Source organism: Triticum aestivum, chromosome 2D, assembly GCF_018294505.1.
Source record: "Triticum aestivum cultivar Chinese Spring chromosome 2D, IWGSC CS RefSeq v2.1, whole genome shotgun sequence".
Lineage (NCBI taxonomy): Eukaryota > Viridiplantae > Streptophyta > Magnoliopsida > Poales > Poaceae > Triticum > Triticum aestivum.
Window position 1 is genome coordinate 603,542,970 of NC_057799.1, and position 13,829 is coordinate 603,556,798.

Genomic DNA, 13,829 nt, shown 5'->3' on the forward strand with positions numbered 1-13,829 from the left:
AGACTTGAAGTCGTACCCGTTGAGCTTGATGTAAACCCCTGCAGAGACGAGACCGTGGGAAGACCAGCCTCATCTTGCTTGTTAAAAATTTCCATACTAAGCACGGCCACCTGGATGCGAATAATGGCACGTCGGCGCAGAGAAATCAGATGGACATCTTGCGTGGAGCCCACTGCCCACAAAGCACAAACCAAGAAAATGACGACGCGGCGGTGGAACTCCCTCCGAATAAAGCCTAGCTAGCCAAGGCCAGCTGCTTTCCTGGGCCATCGTTCGAAGATGGAAGTGCAGCGCGTGCGCGTGCGCGTGCGATCAGTCGTCGGCTGTGGCTGGTGGTCGGTCAAGATGCCACGGCACTGGAGGTCGTGCGTGCGGTGCCGGTCAAAAGTTGAAGATGCGGGCTCGAGGCAAACTCCATTCTTCCCTATTTTTCATTCAATCAAAACGGCTGCTTCCATCTTATCAACGACTGCTTCCATCTTGCCGCTGGCCACGTACGGTCCGAGGCGACGAACCTCACCGCGTCGGAATCCTATCGCACGTAGGCATGGGGATAAGGCAAGGCAAAATGTACTACTACTAGTATGCAGGAGTAAATAAAATTATATAGAATGAAAAGTTGTTTGTAGTTGTGGGGTCCACCAGGACAGCTGTTCGCTCGTGATTGGCCCAGCAGCAGGAGAGCCCGACCCGGTTTCTTCGGTGGTTGCGTCCATGGTGTGTGTCCTTGAGACTTGAGTAGGTGAGTAGAAGCAGAGCAGGCAAGCGCCAAGCGGCCAGTCGACGACGGCGTGTGGTCCAGACCATCCATCACACTTCACACCGACGCGCGCGTCCCTCCCGACTAGCCTCGCCGACAAGGACCTTTATCGCGGTCGCGGTGATCGAGGACACGGCGCAGAACTACTTCACGGTCAGGTCAGGGACTACATGTCCATCGACGGTCAATGAACCAGCTCTACGAGTATGGCGGCTTCGTGCTCACGCTCAGGCTCAGTGGCAGCGGCTTGCATCAAGACACCCGACAGCGTGCGCAATGAGTGGGACAAGTCAGAGTACACCGCCGCGGCCGGTGCAAGAGGAAGCTGGAGGTTTGCGCCAAGGTGACCGTACGTCGCAGCAGAGCAGCGTGCTCAAGAACCCTGCACAAGGTGGAGACGCCGCTGATGGACGTGCCCGCCGCATTGCAGTTCCCCTGGGTGTCCGGGCGCGGCATCAAGGACAACTACGGCCGGACGGTGCATATCTTCTCCCTGGTCAGCGGCGAGCGTGCCACCTGGACCCGGCCGCGACCAGGAGGCGCATCCTGGTCGCGACGGGCAGAGGCTGAGGTGCAAGGGAGCCCGCCACGGACGGCGTGACCGGGCCGCAGTCCAAGAGCGCGAACTGGAGCTTGTGCTGCACGGCGCACCAGATGGGCTGCTGCAGCGCCACCACCTGACACGCGCGGGAGCGGCTACCCGACTCGACGGTGGCTGGATGCGGGTTGCAAATGCGGGACAGAAGGACCGGTGTGCGCAATGGCGACGCGATGCCGTGATTGCTTTGCTGGCATGGCCGAGGTTGTAAGTAGGAGTAGTATATTTGATACGCCCGGACGCCTCCACCGCGACTGTAGGCGATGCCGTGTTGCAGGTTGTACGTACGTACGTCCTGGAGCTGCCGACGCGGAGCTCTAGCACGACATGTTCCCTCCGTCCCGAAAAACATGTCGCGAGGGCAGTTTTGCAAAAAAAACCTCCAGTTTCTCCCGACCGAACCCGCGCTCCTCGTCTTGCTCCTCCGACAGAATCCCCAGCTCCGCTGCTCCCCGCCGCCGTAGCTTCGCTCCTCCACGCCGCCGCAGCTGCCCTGTCCCCGCCGCCGCAGCTCCCCCGCTCCCCGCTCCCCTGCTGCAGCTGCCTCCTGCTCCACCGCCGCATCTGCCACTCGCCTGCCTCCCCAAGCTCCCCCCTTCGTCATAAAAATGTTCGATTTCCCCAGCTACCGCCGCGCTCTGCTCCGGCTGTGTTAGAACCGGCATCGGCGAGCCCGGAGGCGCTGGATCCGGACCACCAACAACAACCTCATGTCTTGGGGTCGAGCGTGGTGGCGGCGGAGCAAGGATGGAGTCCGGCAAGGGCGATGCAGATCGGCCACGGGGCTCGCTGGAGAAGGAGTTGAGGGATGGCAGCGGCAGCAAGGCCATGGAGGCAGGGTCGACGGAGTGGCGGACGGCAGAGCAGGGCCTTGGCGGCTTGGCTGTAGGCGGGCGCTCGATGCGTCGTTCCCGCGCAATAGAAGCAGGGAAGGCCGGCGGGGTCTTGGATGACGCGGGACCTGACGGCGGCTTGGCGCGGGCGCCGGGGCCGCCGGAGTTGGCCCCTCCGGTGGTAGCGCGGGGAGGCACGGCGCGGAAGGGAGGAGGGCGGCGCTCGAGGTCGCCGACATCCGGCAAGGCCGCAGCGAGGGAGCCGAACGGAGGCGGGCGACGGGAGGCTGCAGGGGCGACGCGCTCGGGGAGAGGGAGAGTGGGGATCGGGAACGAGGGGGATGGAGCTCGCGGGCGCCATTGACACCCAGTGCATTGGGATGGATGCAGGAGAGGTGCGTGCGTGCTTGCTTGCTGACCACCATGGTTCTGTCTCTGTTCCCTTGTGCTCTGTCTCTTTTCTTTGTCCTGTAAGTGCTGGTGTTGCTTCTTCAGATAAGTGGCATGGAAGAAGCCCTGGAATGATGATTCTCACCATGGTTCTTCAGATAAGTGCTGGCGTTGCTTCTTCAGATAAGAGGTGCTCAATGATCTCACCATGGTTCTCGGCTCCATAGCACAGGTATCAATTGCCATCTTCATCCGTGGAATGATGATTTATCTATCATGTGCTCTTGGTCTGTTGCAGTTTGTAACTGATGTGTATTGTTTCTTCAGTTAAGTGGCATGGGTCATCGAGATTGCTAAAGATTACAGAAATCTTCAGTTTTTTTTATCATAAGAAAGCTTGATAATAGTTCAATGAATTTTGTTGTCCTATTTTGCTTGCAAGAAGAACATTTTGCTTGCAAGAAGAACCCTAGCCCAAAACCCCAAAAGTAAAGATGCTCTCAAGAAATTCAAATAAAATCCAAATTAATTCTGTTCATTTTCTGGTTGGAATATTTGGACTAGTTCTGCTAGTTTAGAGTTTGGAGTATTTGCACAGTTAACCGAACAATTTTGCACAGATAACTGAACAGTTTTGCAAGCATTCGATCTCTGAACAATTTTGTTTTCTGTAAGATTTATACTGTCTCTAAATTCAGTCATGAACTATGAACTCTGAAATTAGTACTGTTCCAATAGCATTTTAAATATTCAAGTTAGGACTGCACTTTTAAAGTTCAAGATACTCCTGTAAATTAAACCTCAACTTGCAGAGTTGCTGTTTTCAGTTAACTGAGATTATAGTGACTACTCCTACTTTTTCCTTCTCCTTTGTTCTGAAACTTCAACTATCATATCTACAGTACCTAGCTACTGTCAGAACAGAACAAGGAGATATCATCATCAGTAGATATCTAAAGTTTTATTACTGGAGCCACCATACAAACCATGCAAACCTCATATTCTTTTGTTAGCTGAGAAGATCTGCTCTAGCATTTAGCAGAAGGATTACCACCACTACTATCTTATGCTGTGTAGGTACTTAGAAGTTAATTAGGATCTTAGCTTAGAAGACCTGCTCTAGCACTAAGCAGAAGTTAATTTGGAGTACTATGACTTTTTGACAGTCTGTAAGAGTTTTGCTTCATTTGGAGTACAAGTCCAAACCTGTATTGACAATACATGTTCTATTTTTCTATTGTTGATCAGATCCATATTGTCCTAAATTGCAAAGTAAGTTAGCACAAATTCAGTTTTAATCCAAATTATTCAAATAAATCCAAAAAAATTAAATTAATCCAAATCAATTCAAATAATTCAAATTCCAAATAACCCAAATTCCAATAAATTCCAACGAGGAGTTTATATACAAGGATTAGACAAGGCATACACAAGGGCATGACATAAGGGCATCTTTGTCCCCTCTTGACACAAGATTACACAAAGACATACACAAGGAGCACCTGACTACATGACATAAGGGCCTCTTTGCCCCCTCTTGACTACATTCTTTCTCTGGCCACTTCTTCCCTTCCCTTCCCTTTACTTTTCTTTCTTTTCCCTTCTCTAGCTAATTCTTTCCTTTCATTTTCTTTTCCTATTGCAATTTCCATTTCTTCTATAAGGGCCCTAGTATCAACAACTACCCGACTGTCGCAATATACACCGGTTATTTCCATTCCAGCATTCTGAACGCGATCCTTGTGCAAGTGGGGCAACTTATATTGATTTCCTCCTTTGTCTTTCATAACTTCAAACATAACTGCTTCTAATGTGATAAAGCTTCTGTGCAACTTGTCGGGATCGTAGTTCTCGAATTCCTCTTCCACACCCTGTACCAGTTCCTGGATGTTTGTAGGTGACCTGCAGTCGGTTAGAGACTGGAGAGAGTTATGGAAGCAGAGGTCCAAACAATTTAACTCAGGGCTATTTGGGGGCTGTTGTAGCAATCAGATGTCAAGATCAGTTTGTTCCACAGCTTCTCGAAAAGCTACATCATTGGGAAGGACATGAGGCTTTGCGTTATCCTGTTGGATGAATATTTTTGCTCCCTCATCATCGTCAGGCCACTTATCCTGAATTGCCGGGATAACCTTATTGATTAGATAATCTCTGCACACAAGCCTGGTTACTTTCACTGATGTCAACACTTTTGTTCCCTTTGTTCTGTTCTGACTTGTCCGCTTCGCCTCAGTCTCTTCAACGAATGCCCAAATGCCGATCTTCCCATCGAATGTTAGCTCCCCCTCATTGTTATATCGAGGCCTGGCAACAGCTGTTAGGAACATTACCTTCCCAATGCTGTGAGTGTTTGACACGGTGCGCTTCGGTTCAGGTTCTCCTGGAAGTACATAGTAACTATTCTTCACTCTCGTCATGTCGAACCACTTCTCATCGATGTGAACCATATTCGTCATTGGTTTTAACATAGCCCGAGAAGTTGAGATCGAATTGTCATCGACCATGGACATACAAAATTTCAATCTCGCAAGCTTGTCTCTAGCTTGAGGTGAGGCTTCACGGTGCTTGTGATGCGGTTGAGCTCATTCAACTGGAACCTCTTATGTAGGGTCGATCTGGCCACACCTAGAGACCGTGCCAGAGATCGAATTGTTCTTCTTTTATTCAGTGGGATTGTTGAGGTCCTCTCTAGATCCAGCTCCTTTCTCTTTCGGCCTGATCTTCCTGGCTTCTTGCTTGAGACATCTACTTCTTTGCCATCGGCAATTTGCTTTTTAGCCTCTTCCCAGATTCTTTCAACAGATCGTACACTTATGTCCAACAGGTTTGAGACTAGCAGCTTGTCGTCTGGTTGAACAGACCCATCTTTGAGCTCGATTACCAGCAAGGCAAAGTAAACACCATGCCTCTCCTTATCTGACAATTCTCTTCTCTTCTCTTGAAGTATCCAATTCATAACTTCATCCTCTTCCTCTTGAGCTTCATCCTCTTTCCCTTCATCTTCTTGAGGCATCCAATTCATATCTTCATCGTCTTCCTCTTGAGGCATCAAGTTCAAATCCATAGCCACATTCTCTGCCACTTGAGGTTCCTCCTTTTCAGGGATCCAATTCAAATTAATACCTTCATCGTCTTCCTCTTGAGGCATCAAGTTCAAATCAATGGTTTCATGTTCTTCCTCTTGAGGCATCAAGTTCAAATCCATATTCATGTGTTCCTGCCATCAATGACAAAAGATGAGTACACCATGGTACCATAACAAGAATATACACACACAAAAAGAGTATTCTAAGATCAACAACATCATTTTTCTTCAGATTTGGAGTTTATTTTGCTTATACAATCAGGATGCATAATGTTACATATGTTGAATCAAGAAGGAAAATAGATAGATTATACTTAAAGCTCATTTGTGCAAAGCAAATACTGAGGATAGAAATATTCAGTTAACTGAAATTACCAAAAATACTGAGGATAAAAATTTCTGTACCTGAATTGACATCATCTGAATTTGCTAGTGCTACAAAGTTTTAACCTGGACTGATTTATGAATGCTGCTAGTGCTACAAACCTGAATTGGCATCATCTGAATTTGCTAGTGCTACAAAGTTTTAACCTGGACTGTTTTATGAATGCTGCTAGTGCTACAACAATTTGCATCCTCTGAATTTTACAGTTTCACTCTGAATTGGCATCATCTAAATTAGCATCATCTGATCTCTGAATTAATCATGCTCTCTTTAATTTTCTGATCAGTAACAGTAAATCAACAGTACTCTGATGAATAAGCATTGTATCTTCTACAGAGTGCAGAGGAGTAGCAGCAATAGCAGCACGGGCAGGATCAGAAGAGGAGAAGCAGCACGGGCAGGGTCAGAGGAGGAGCAGCAGCACAGGCAGGGGAGAGGGAGCAGCAGCAGCAGCACAGGCAGATCTCCACCGGCGAGCTCCTGGTCCACCAGATTGTCGAGGCAAGCTCCGGCGATGCCAGTAGGGGATCGCGGCGGCGCACGCGCGGGAGCTCCAGGAGGATGCGCGGGAGCACGAGGGAGGACGCACGCGGGGGCTCCAGGAGGATGCGCGGGGGCTCCAGGAGGGAAGCGCGCGGCCTCGAGGAAGACGTGGCAGGAGATTCCGGCGAAGCCCGCAGGCAGCGGGAGGAGACCACGGCGGCGCAGGTCTGGGCTGCGGCGGTAGAGGAGGTAATTGGCGAAGGCGGCGAGAGCAGGTACTTGGCGACGGAGGAGGAGCTCAGCTGGGCTCGCCGGCCCCTGGCGAATCACGCAGCTGGGCGGCGCCGGCCCCTGGCGAAGCGCAGGCGACGGGCAGAGGAAGAAGACGGGGCGGAGGACTTGTTTGAAACGCTTTTGAAACCATGAGGTTTTTTTTGCAAAATTACCGATGAACTACGCCCGCGACATGTTTTTTGGGACGGAGGGAGTATTTGCTGTTTACTCACATCATGGTAATTAATTAATTCCTTCTCATTATGCACTAGCAACGTCAATGATACTCCTATCTTTTTTTTGTTGTTATTATGAATAGCCATCAATAAAATTTCGATCCTCGGCCGTTTTGTCTCACAGACGCACTGGTCAGACGGAGCAACGTGATCCCAAGGTCAAAAGCAACGTCAAGTCTGTTTTAACCCTGGGAACGTAGAGGGCGACGCAAAACCTTTTCTTCATCCCGGCTGCCTTTGACCTTTAGATCGTATCCAAACACGGGATTCCTACGTGGCTTGGGAAATGACGGGATTGGGGTGACTTAACTACCTGCATGTGGGTCCCATGGTTGCCGGGCTTGTTCTGCGGACGGACATTTACGGGGGTTTCACGGAGTTTCCTTCAAAACTAATCACTGCTCCCCCTGATTTTCAGGCGGGGGTGGGGCCCTCCACTTTATTTGATCCAATCAAAAGATCATAGCTAGGCCTCTCCGTTGATCCCGTAATAGCCATGCCCGTGTGTGTAGCAAAGCCGACGACCACTGGGTGCGCTCCCTCCCTCGACGTGAATCAGCGCAGTGCTGAGGCCTCCGTCGCCTCCATCAAGTGATCCAAGGCATGCGTTGCTCGCCACAAGGATCTGTTTTTTTTCCTACCCACAAAAAAAAAGATCATGCCGCCAGCATGGAGTCCAAGATCGGCGATATGGTGTCTGGTGGAGCTTGAGGATGATGACGCCGCCGACACCAACTGGTCGCGCAGCGTGCAGTTCGACCAATGCATAAGCATTACGGCGGCGCCGCCGACCTTCGCCACGACGCGCTCGACAACCTGCAGGTCAGTGTGTACAGCCGGACCTTTGGGCAGCTCATGGAGGTCGGTTTGAACTCACCAGCACGTCGGAGTACCGTCTTTCAAGTAATGGCGGCGTCCAGTGTGAGAATTGTGTGTCTTCAGGAGACAAAACTAGAAGTGATCTCTAGTGATGTTGTAAGGCAACGTCTCGGCAATATATTTGAGAATTTTTACTACGTCCAGCTATATCTGACCATGGGCCGGGCGGGCCGGGCTTGGGCTGGGCCTAAAAAAGCCCATGGCAGAAAACTGAGGCCCGGGCCCTCCCAGGCCCTACCATCGGGCCTACCCTTTTCAAGCCCAAGCCCGACCCATCTGGTAAAAAGCCCTGAAAAGCCTTTAGGGCTTAGGGTCGTGGGCCGGGCCTCTTCCTTAAAATGCCAATATGCCAAGCCCAAGCCCGCCCAAGCCCTACCGGTAGGCTCAAAACTCAGGCCCAAGCCCGGCCCACGGACAAGCCCATCGGGCCTAGGCCCTGGATTTTAGGGCAGGGCCTGGGTGGGCCGACAGGGCCGGGCCTGAGATGGCCAGGACTACGTCCAGGTGATGGGTACCCATGGCGGGATCTTATTGGCATGGGATAGCTTGGTAGTTTCTGTCACGAGCCTACACCGTACGGCGAACACGCTCACTACCCTAGTCAAAGCATGAAGGGGCTCCATTGTGGTGGCTCACAAGGGTCTATGGGCCACAAGGTGATGCGGTGAAAGTTGACTTCATGCAAGAGATTTGTGACGTCCAGGATTTGCATGTTGGGTCGTGGGCCTTTGTGGGAGACTACAACTTGCTTGTCAACCCGGAAGATAAGAACAAGGCCACGTTCAACAGGCAGATGATGGCCAGATTCAGAGCCCATCTCGATAGGCTTGAGCTCAAGGAGCTATACATAAATGGGAGGTGGTACAAGTGGAGTAATGAAAGGCGCAATCCCACGATGGAGAAGATCCATCATGTCTTTGTTTCCAACTCTTGGGAAGATATACGCCCCCAAAAACCTATTGACGGTTCTGGGCTCGGCGGTATGGGATCATTGTCCTCTTCTTGTGGATCTTGACGCAGAACTAGAGATGGGCCGGCGTTTCAAGTTTGAAAGTTTTTGGCCCAAGGTTGAGGGATTCGTGGACACGGTCTAGCAGGCATGGCAATCCGTATCTTCCCAAGAAAACCCTTTTATAGTCCTGGATAGTAAGTTACACGCCACTGCCAAGGCCCTGCAAAGCTGGAGTGATCGTTGGATCGACAACATTCGCCTTCAACTCTCCATCGCAATGGAAGTTATTGGTAGGCTCGACGTGGCGGTAGAGAGCAGGACTCTCTCGGACCAAGAGCATGGGCTACACAAGCTACTCAAGAAAAACTGTTGGGCATCTGTTCACTTGAGAGGACGCTAGCGAGACAGCGATCTCATTTGTTTCGTCTGAAGGAAGGGGATGTGAACACTGCATACTTCCAAAAGCAAGCAAGCCATAGACAAAGAAAAACATTATCACTTCTTTACATCACAATGGTGGGATATACACGGGACAAGATAACATAGCCGAAGTGGTGGACGGATACTATGCGGATCAATTGGATCAGCCCCGGCCCGGGAAGCTTCGATTAATCTGGACATGCTTGACTTACCACCCTTTACCTCACGCATTTGGAAGAACTGTTCACGGAAGAGGAGGTGCTCAAGACCATCAAAGCTATGCCCTTCGATAAGGCGCGAGGGGCTGACGGCTTCACATACATATTCTATGTGACTTGTTGGCCCATCATCAAAGGTGACCTTATGAATGCACTGGAGCATTCTCGCCGAGGAGATGTCCGAGGTATGGCAACAATCAATAAAGCGATCGTCTCGCTACTGCCTAAGAAAGCCAGAGATGTGGATATTAAGGACTATCGGCCAATTAGTCTTGTTAGTGGACCAATCAAAATTTTCAACAAGACCCCTATGTCGAGGCTTGCAGATGATTTACCAAAACTCGTGGGGCATCATCAGAGCGCGTTTGTCGGAGGTAGATCACTACACGACAACTTCATGCTAGTGCAATGTATGGCGAGACGGGTGCACACCTTAAAAGTACCCACAATCATGTTTAAGCTGGACATCACCAAAGCTTTTGATTCACTACAGTGGCCATTTGTCTTGGAGGTTCTAAGGAGGCTTGGTTTTTGCGAAAGATGGATCTCTTGGATTTCTGGGTTGCTGGCTACCTCATCCACGAGAGTCATGGTCAATGGTGCTCCCAGAAAACCAAACCTAGCATGTCAAGGTCTAAGGCAAGGAGCCCCCCTCTTAGTCATGATCTTCATCCTATGTATAGAACCCCTTCGGGTGCTACGAAAAGAGGGTTGTTGGCACCTTTGGCGAGGTCTGGCTTGAAACAAAGGTTGTCCGTGTTTGCGGATGATGTAGTGGCGTTCTTCAAAACAAATGAGACTGAGACGAGCATGTGTGGAGCGATCTTGGGGCTGTTTGGGCAGGCTTCGGACCTGGTGGTGAACATGAGTAAGTGCGTGGCCATGTCCGTTAGATGCTCACATGATGAGATGGAGGTTGTCTCGGCATCCTTGGGCTGCCCCACTTCACCGTTTCTGTGCAAATACCTGGGTATGTCGTTGACGATCAGAAAACAAACAACGACGCAATTGCAAGGTCTGGTGGATCGAGTTGTCGATTGTCTCCCGCTTTGGAAGGCGGCCATGCTACCAAAAGACGGCTGACTCCTGCTTATCCAATCTGTGCTATGCGCTATTCCCATCCACTCTATGATAGCGTTGGAACTGCCTTCAAAACCCTGTCGGCCCTGGTAAAGATTTGCAGAGGCTTTCTGTGGTGTGGCAAAAAAGAAGCACGAGGTGGAAAACAGGGCGGTAGCTTGGGAGGTGGTCTGCACGACGAAGTGGGATGGTGGCTTAGGAATCCCCAATCTTCACTGGCTGAACAAGGCGCTACAAGCGCGTTGCCATGGCTGCAAAAGGTTGTTAAAGACAGACCGTTGAAGAAATTTCAGATCAATGTCCCCGCCGGAATCTTGCGCCCTAGTGAGGCGTCTGCATGTACGACGATCGGTGATGGGAGAGCAACGCTGTTTCGGGAGGATCGGTGGATCAACGGTCTATGGATTTGCGAGATTGCGCCATATATTTTATGAAAGGATCCTGAGGAGAGTCAAGAAAAGCAGACTTGTCGCAGACGCGCTCGCGGAGGACAATTGGGCAGGGGACATTGGCCCTGACATTACCCAACATGCTTTGGGCCAGTTCATACGTTTGTGGCCACGAATCTTTGCCTGGCAACTAACGAATGGGGTGGAAGATTCAGTCACGTGGGCTTGGGAAGCGAATGGTAACTTCTCGGCCTGCTCAGCATATGCGGCTAGGTACATGGGCCTCGAGTTATCCCCGACGACCTCATTCACTTGGCAGTCTAAGGCACCCCTCCAATGCCTTTTTTTGCTTGGCCAGCACTAAAAAATCGATGCTGAACATCTGACAGGCTTGCTCGACGTGGATTACCCCATCAGGATGCATGCCCATTGTGCAAACAACAGGAAGATACTATGCAACACTTGCTAATTGACTGTGTGTTTGTCAAACAAGTTTGACACTGGCTAGGATCAATCACTGGGAGGATGGAGTTGGAACCACGGCAAAATGAAACCTCAGGTCAGTGGTGCGCCAGGCAGGACGGCAACGCGAGCCACTACCGTAAGTCTTTGCGCGCTAAATGCCTTCTCGGCAGGTGGATGTTATGGAAGCATCGGAACGCCGTTGTGTTTTTCTATTTGGGATCCCTGAAAATTTCCAGTTCAATGGCGTGCTCGTGTTCAAAAATTTCGGGCCCAACTAACCAAAACAAACCGCAGCAAAGCCCATCTGTCTACCATCCAGCTAACCCTAATCCCCTTTTGATTGCTTCTCAGCCGCCGGCGCCCCCACCCCCCGCTCCCGCGACGGCGCCCCTTCCTCCGTCTGCACCGCCGACGCCATGTCGTCGTCGGTCGCTCTCCCGCAGCAGGGCTACTACTGCCACCAGTGCGACCGCGCCATCACCATCGCCGCCCCCGCCTCCCGCGACGACAAAGTCTTCTGCCCGGTCTGCGCCGGGGGCTTCGTCGAGGAGCTCTTCGACGACGAGGAGCCCCCAAACCCCATCCCCACCACCAGCCCCACCCGTCTCCCTTCTTCCCCTTCTCCAGCTTCCTCGACCTCCGCAACCCAGCGACCTCGTGGTGGTTCCTCGGCCCGCCCTCCCCCTCCGCGACCCCCGCCGCCGCCGCCTCCTCCAACCCCAGCAACCAGTTCGACGTCCACCTCGGCGGCCTCCTCTCCGGCGGCGCCACCATCCAGATCTTCCTCGAGGGCTCCTCCTTCCCCGGCGGATTCGTCTCCTAGCCGCCCCGGCGCCGGCGGGGTCAGCCTCGTCGACTACTTCATGGGATCCGGCCTCAAGCAGCTCATCCGGCAGCTCGCGGAGAACGACCCCAGCCGCTACGGCACCCTGCCCACCGCCAAGGCTGCGGTTGCCGCACTCCCTGATGTCGCCGTCGATGGGGGCGCCCAGCACGTCCTCCAAAAGGACTGCATCCTGCCATGGCTTGACCTCCACAGCTCCTCCCTGTCTGCCGTCATCTATGACCACCAGCGCCAGGCAGCTGCCGCTGCGGTAGCGGCACCTGCGTCCCCGGATGGCAGCCCTTTGCCTAGGGTCATGTTGAGGAGGTTCAGGATCTCGTTGCCGTGGCCTCTCAGGGCCGCTTTTGGAGCTCAGCAGGCGGAGAGCAGCGACCAGGACGCTGCTGGCTATGGCGACTACAAAAACGATGGGAATGCGAGCGGTCGCTCGTATGATGATCTCGATTGAGGCGCTTGCAAGGATGAGGGAAATAGGGGGATAAGGATGTATAACCTTTCGCCTCGCACTTGTTACCGCCTTTACATATTTATTATTTCATTATAAGGGTTGCTTGCGTGAGTCGATTGCCACCGCACGTGCCACCGGGTTGACATAGAACCTACATTGTATGGCTTTCCATTATTACCAAGTACTCCAATATCTTGATTTAGGGTTTAGTATTTACTTTATCTATCTTGCAATGCAACAATGATTGATGAGCTAAAGAGCGGTGATTGTTGTTGGGAGCTGTCAATTCGTTTTTTCTATGGGCCATACTTGCACCATAAGAAAATGTTCTATTAATTAGGTGCTCAGCCTGCAGTTGAGGTTTTCATTTTTTTGTCTTGGTTGGTTGATGCCACTTGGAACACGGCTAGTTGGATTGTAGGAAAATGTTCTATTAATTAAGCATTCAGCCTCCTGTTCAGGTTTTCACTTATTTGTCTGGGCTGGCCGATGCCACGTGTGAGTGGCGGTTTTAGTTCACCCCTGTATGGCTTTCCATTGTTTCCTAAATAGTTCATTGTCAACAGGGTGCTGACGATTAATGTTTATGAGCCATGCTACTTGCACTGTGTTAAGCCTGCTGTTGAGGTTTTCATTTATTTGTATGGGTTGGCCATGTCACGCGCAACACAGCTAATTTTATGCTTAATTTTTTCTATGAGCCATGCTAGTTGGACTGTAGGGAAATGTTCTATTAATTAAGTGTTCAGCCTCCAGATCGGGTTTTCATTTATGTGTCTGGGTTGCCTGATGCCACGTGTAGAAAACGACAAGAGAGTGGCGGTTTTAGTCCACCCCTGTATGGCTTTCCATTGTTACCCAATAGTTCAAATGGTCAATATCTAAATTTAGATTTAGAATTTACCTTATTTTACCGCGATGAGTTGGACAGTGGTGATTGTCAACAGGGGCTGACGATTAATGTTTTTCCTATGAGCCATGCTAGTTGCACTCTAGGAAAATTGTTCTATTAAGCATTCAGCCAGCGGTTGAGGCTTTCATTTACTTCTCTGGGTTTTGCCAATGCCTCGTGTAAGAGTAAAATGGCTAGT

At 51.1% G+C, this 13,829-nt stretch overlaps 1 long non-coding RNA gene and 1 pseudogene across 1 annotated transcript; both read left to right on the forward strand.

The window, feature by feature from the left end:
* Window positions 1–2,326: 2,326 nt before the first annotated feature.
* LOC123050325 (uncharacterized) lies at window positions 2,327–6,809 on the forward strand. The gene is made up of 3 exons (XR_006423753.1): window positions 2,327–2,586; window positions 2,687–2,813; window positions 6,388–6,809. It is a non-coding gene; the product is annotated as an uncharacterized lncRNA (long non-coding RNA).
* Window positions 6,810–11,862: 5,053 nt separating this feature from the next.
* Window positions 11,863–12,738, forward strand: LOC123050326 (E3 ubiquitin-protein ligase RING1-like; annotated as a pseudogene).
* The last annotated feature ends 1,091 nt before the right edge of the window (window positions 12,739–13,829 follow it).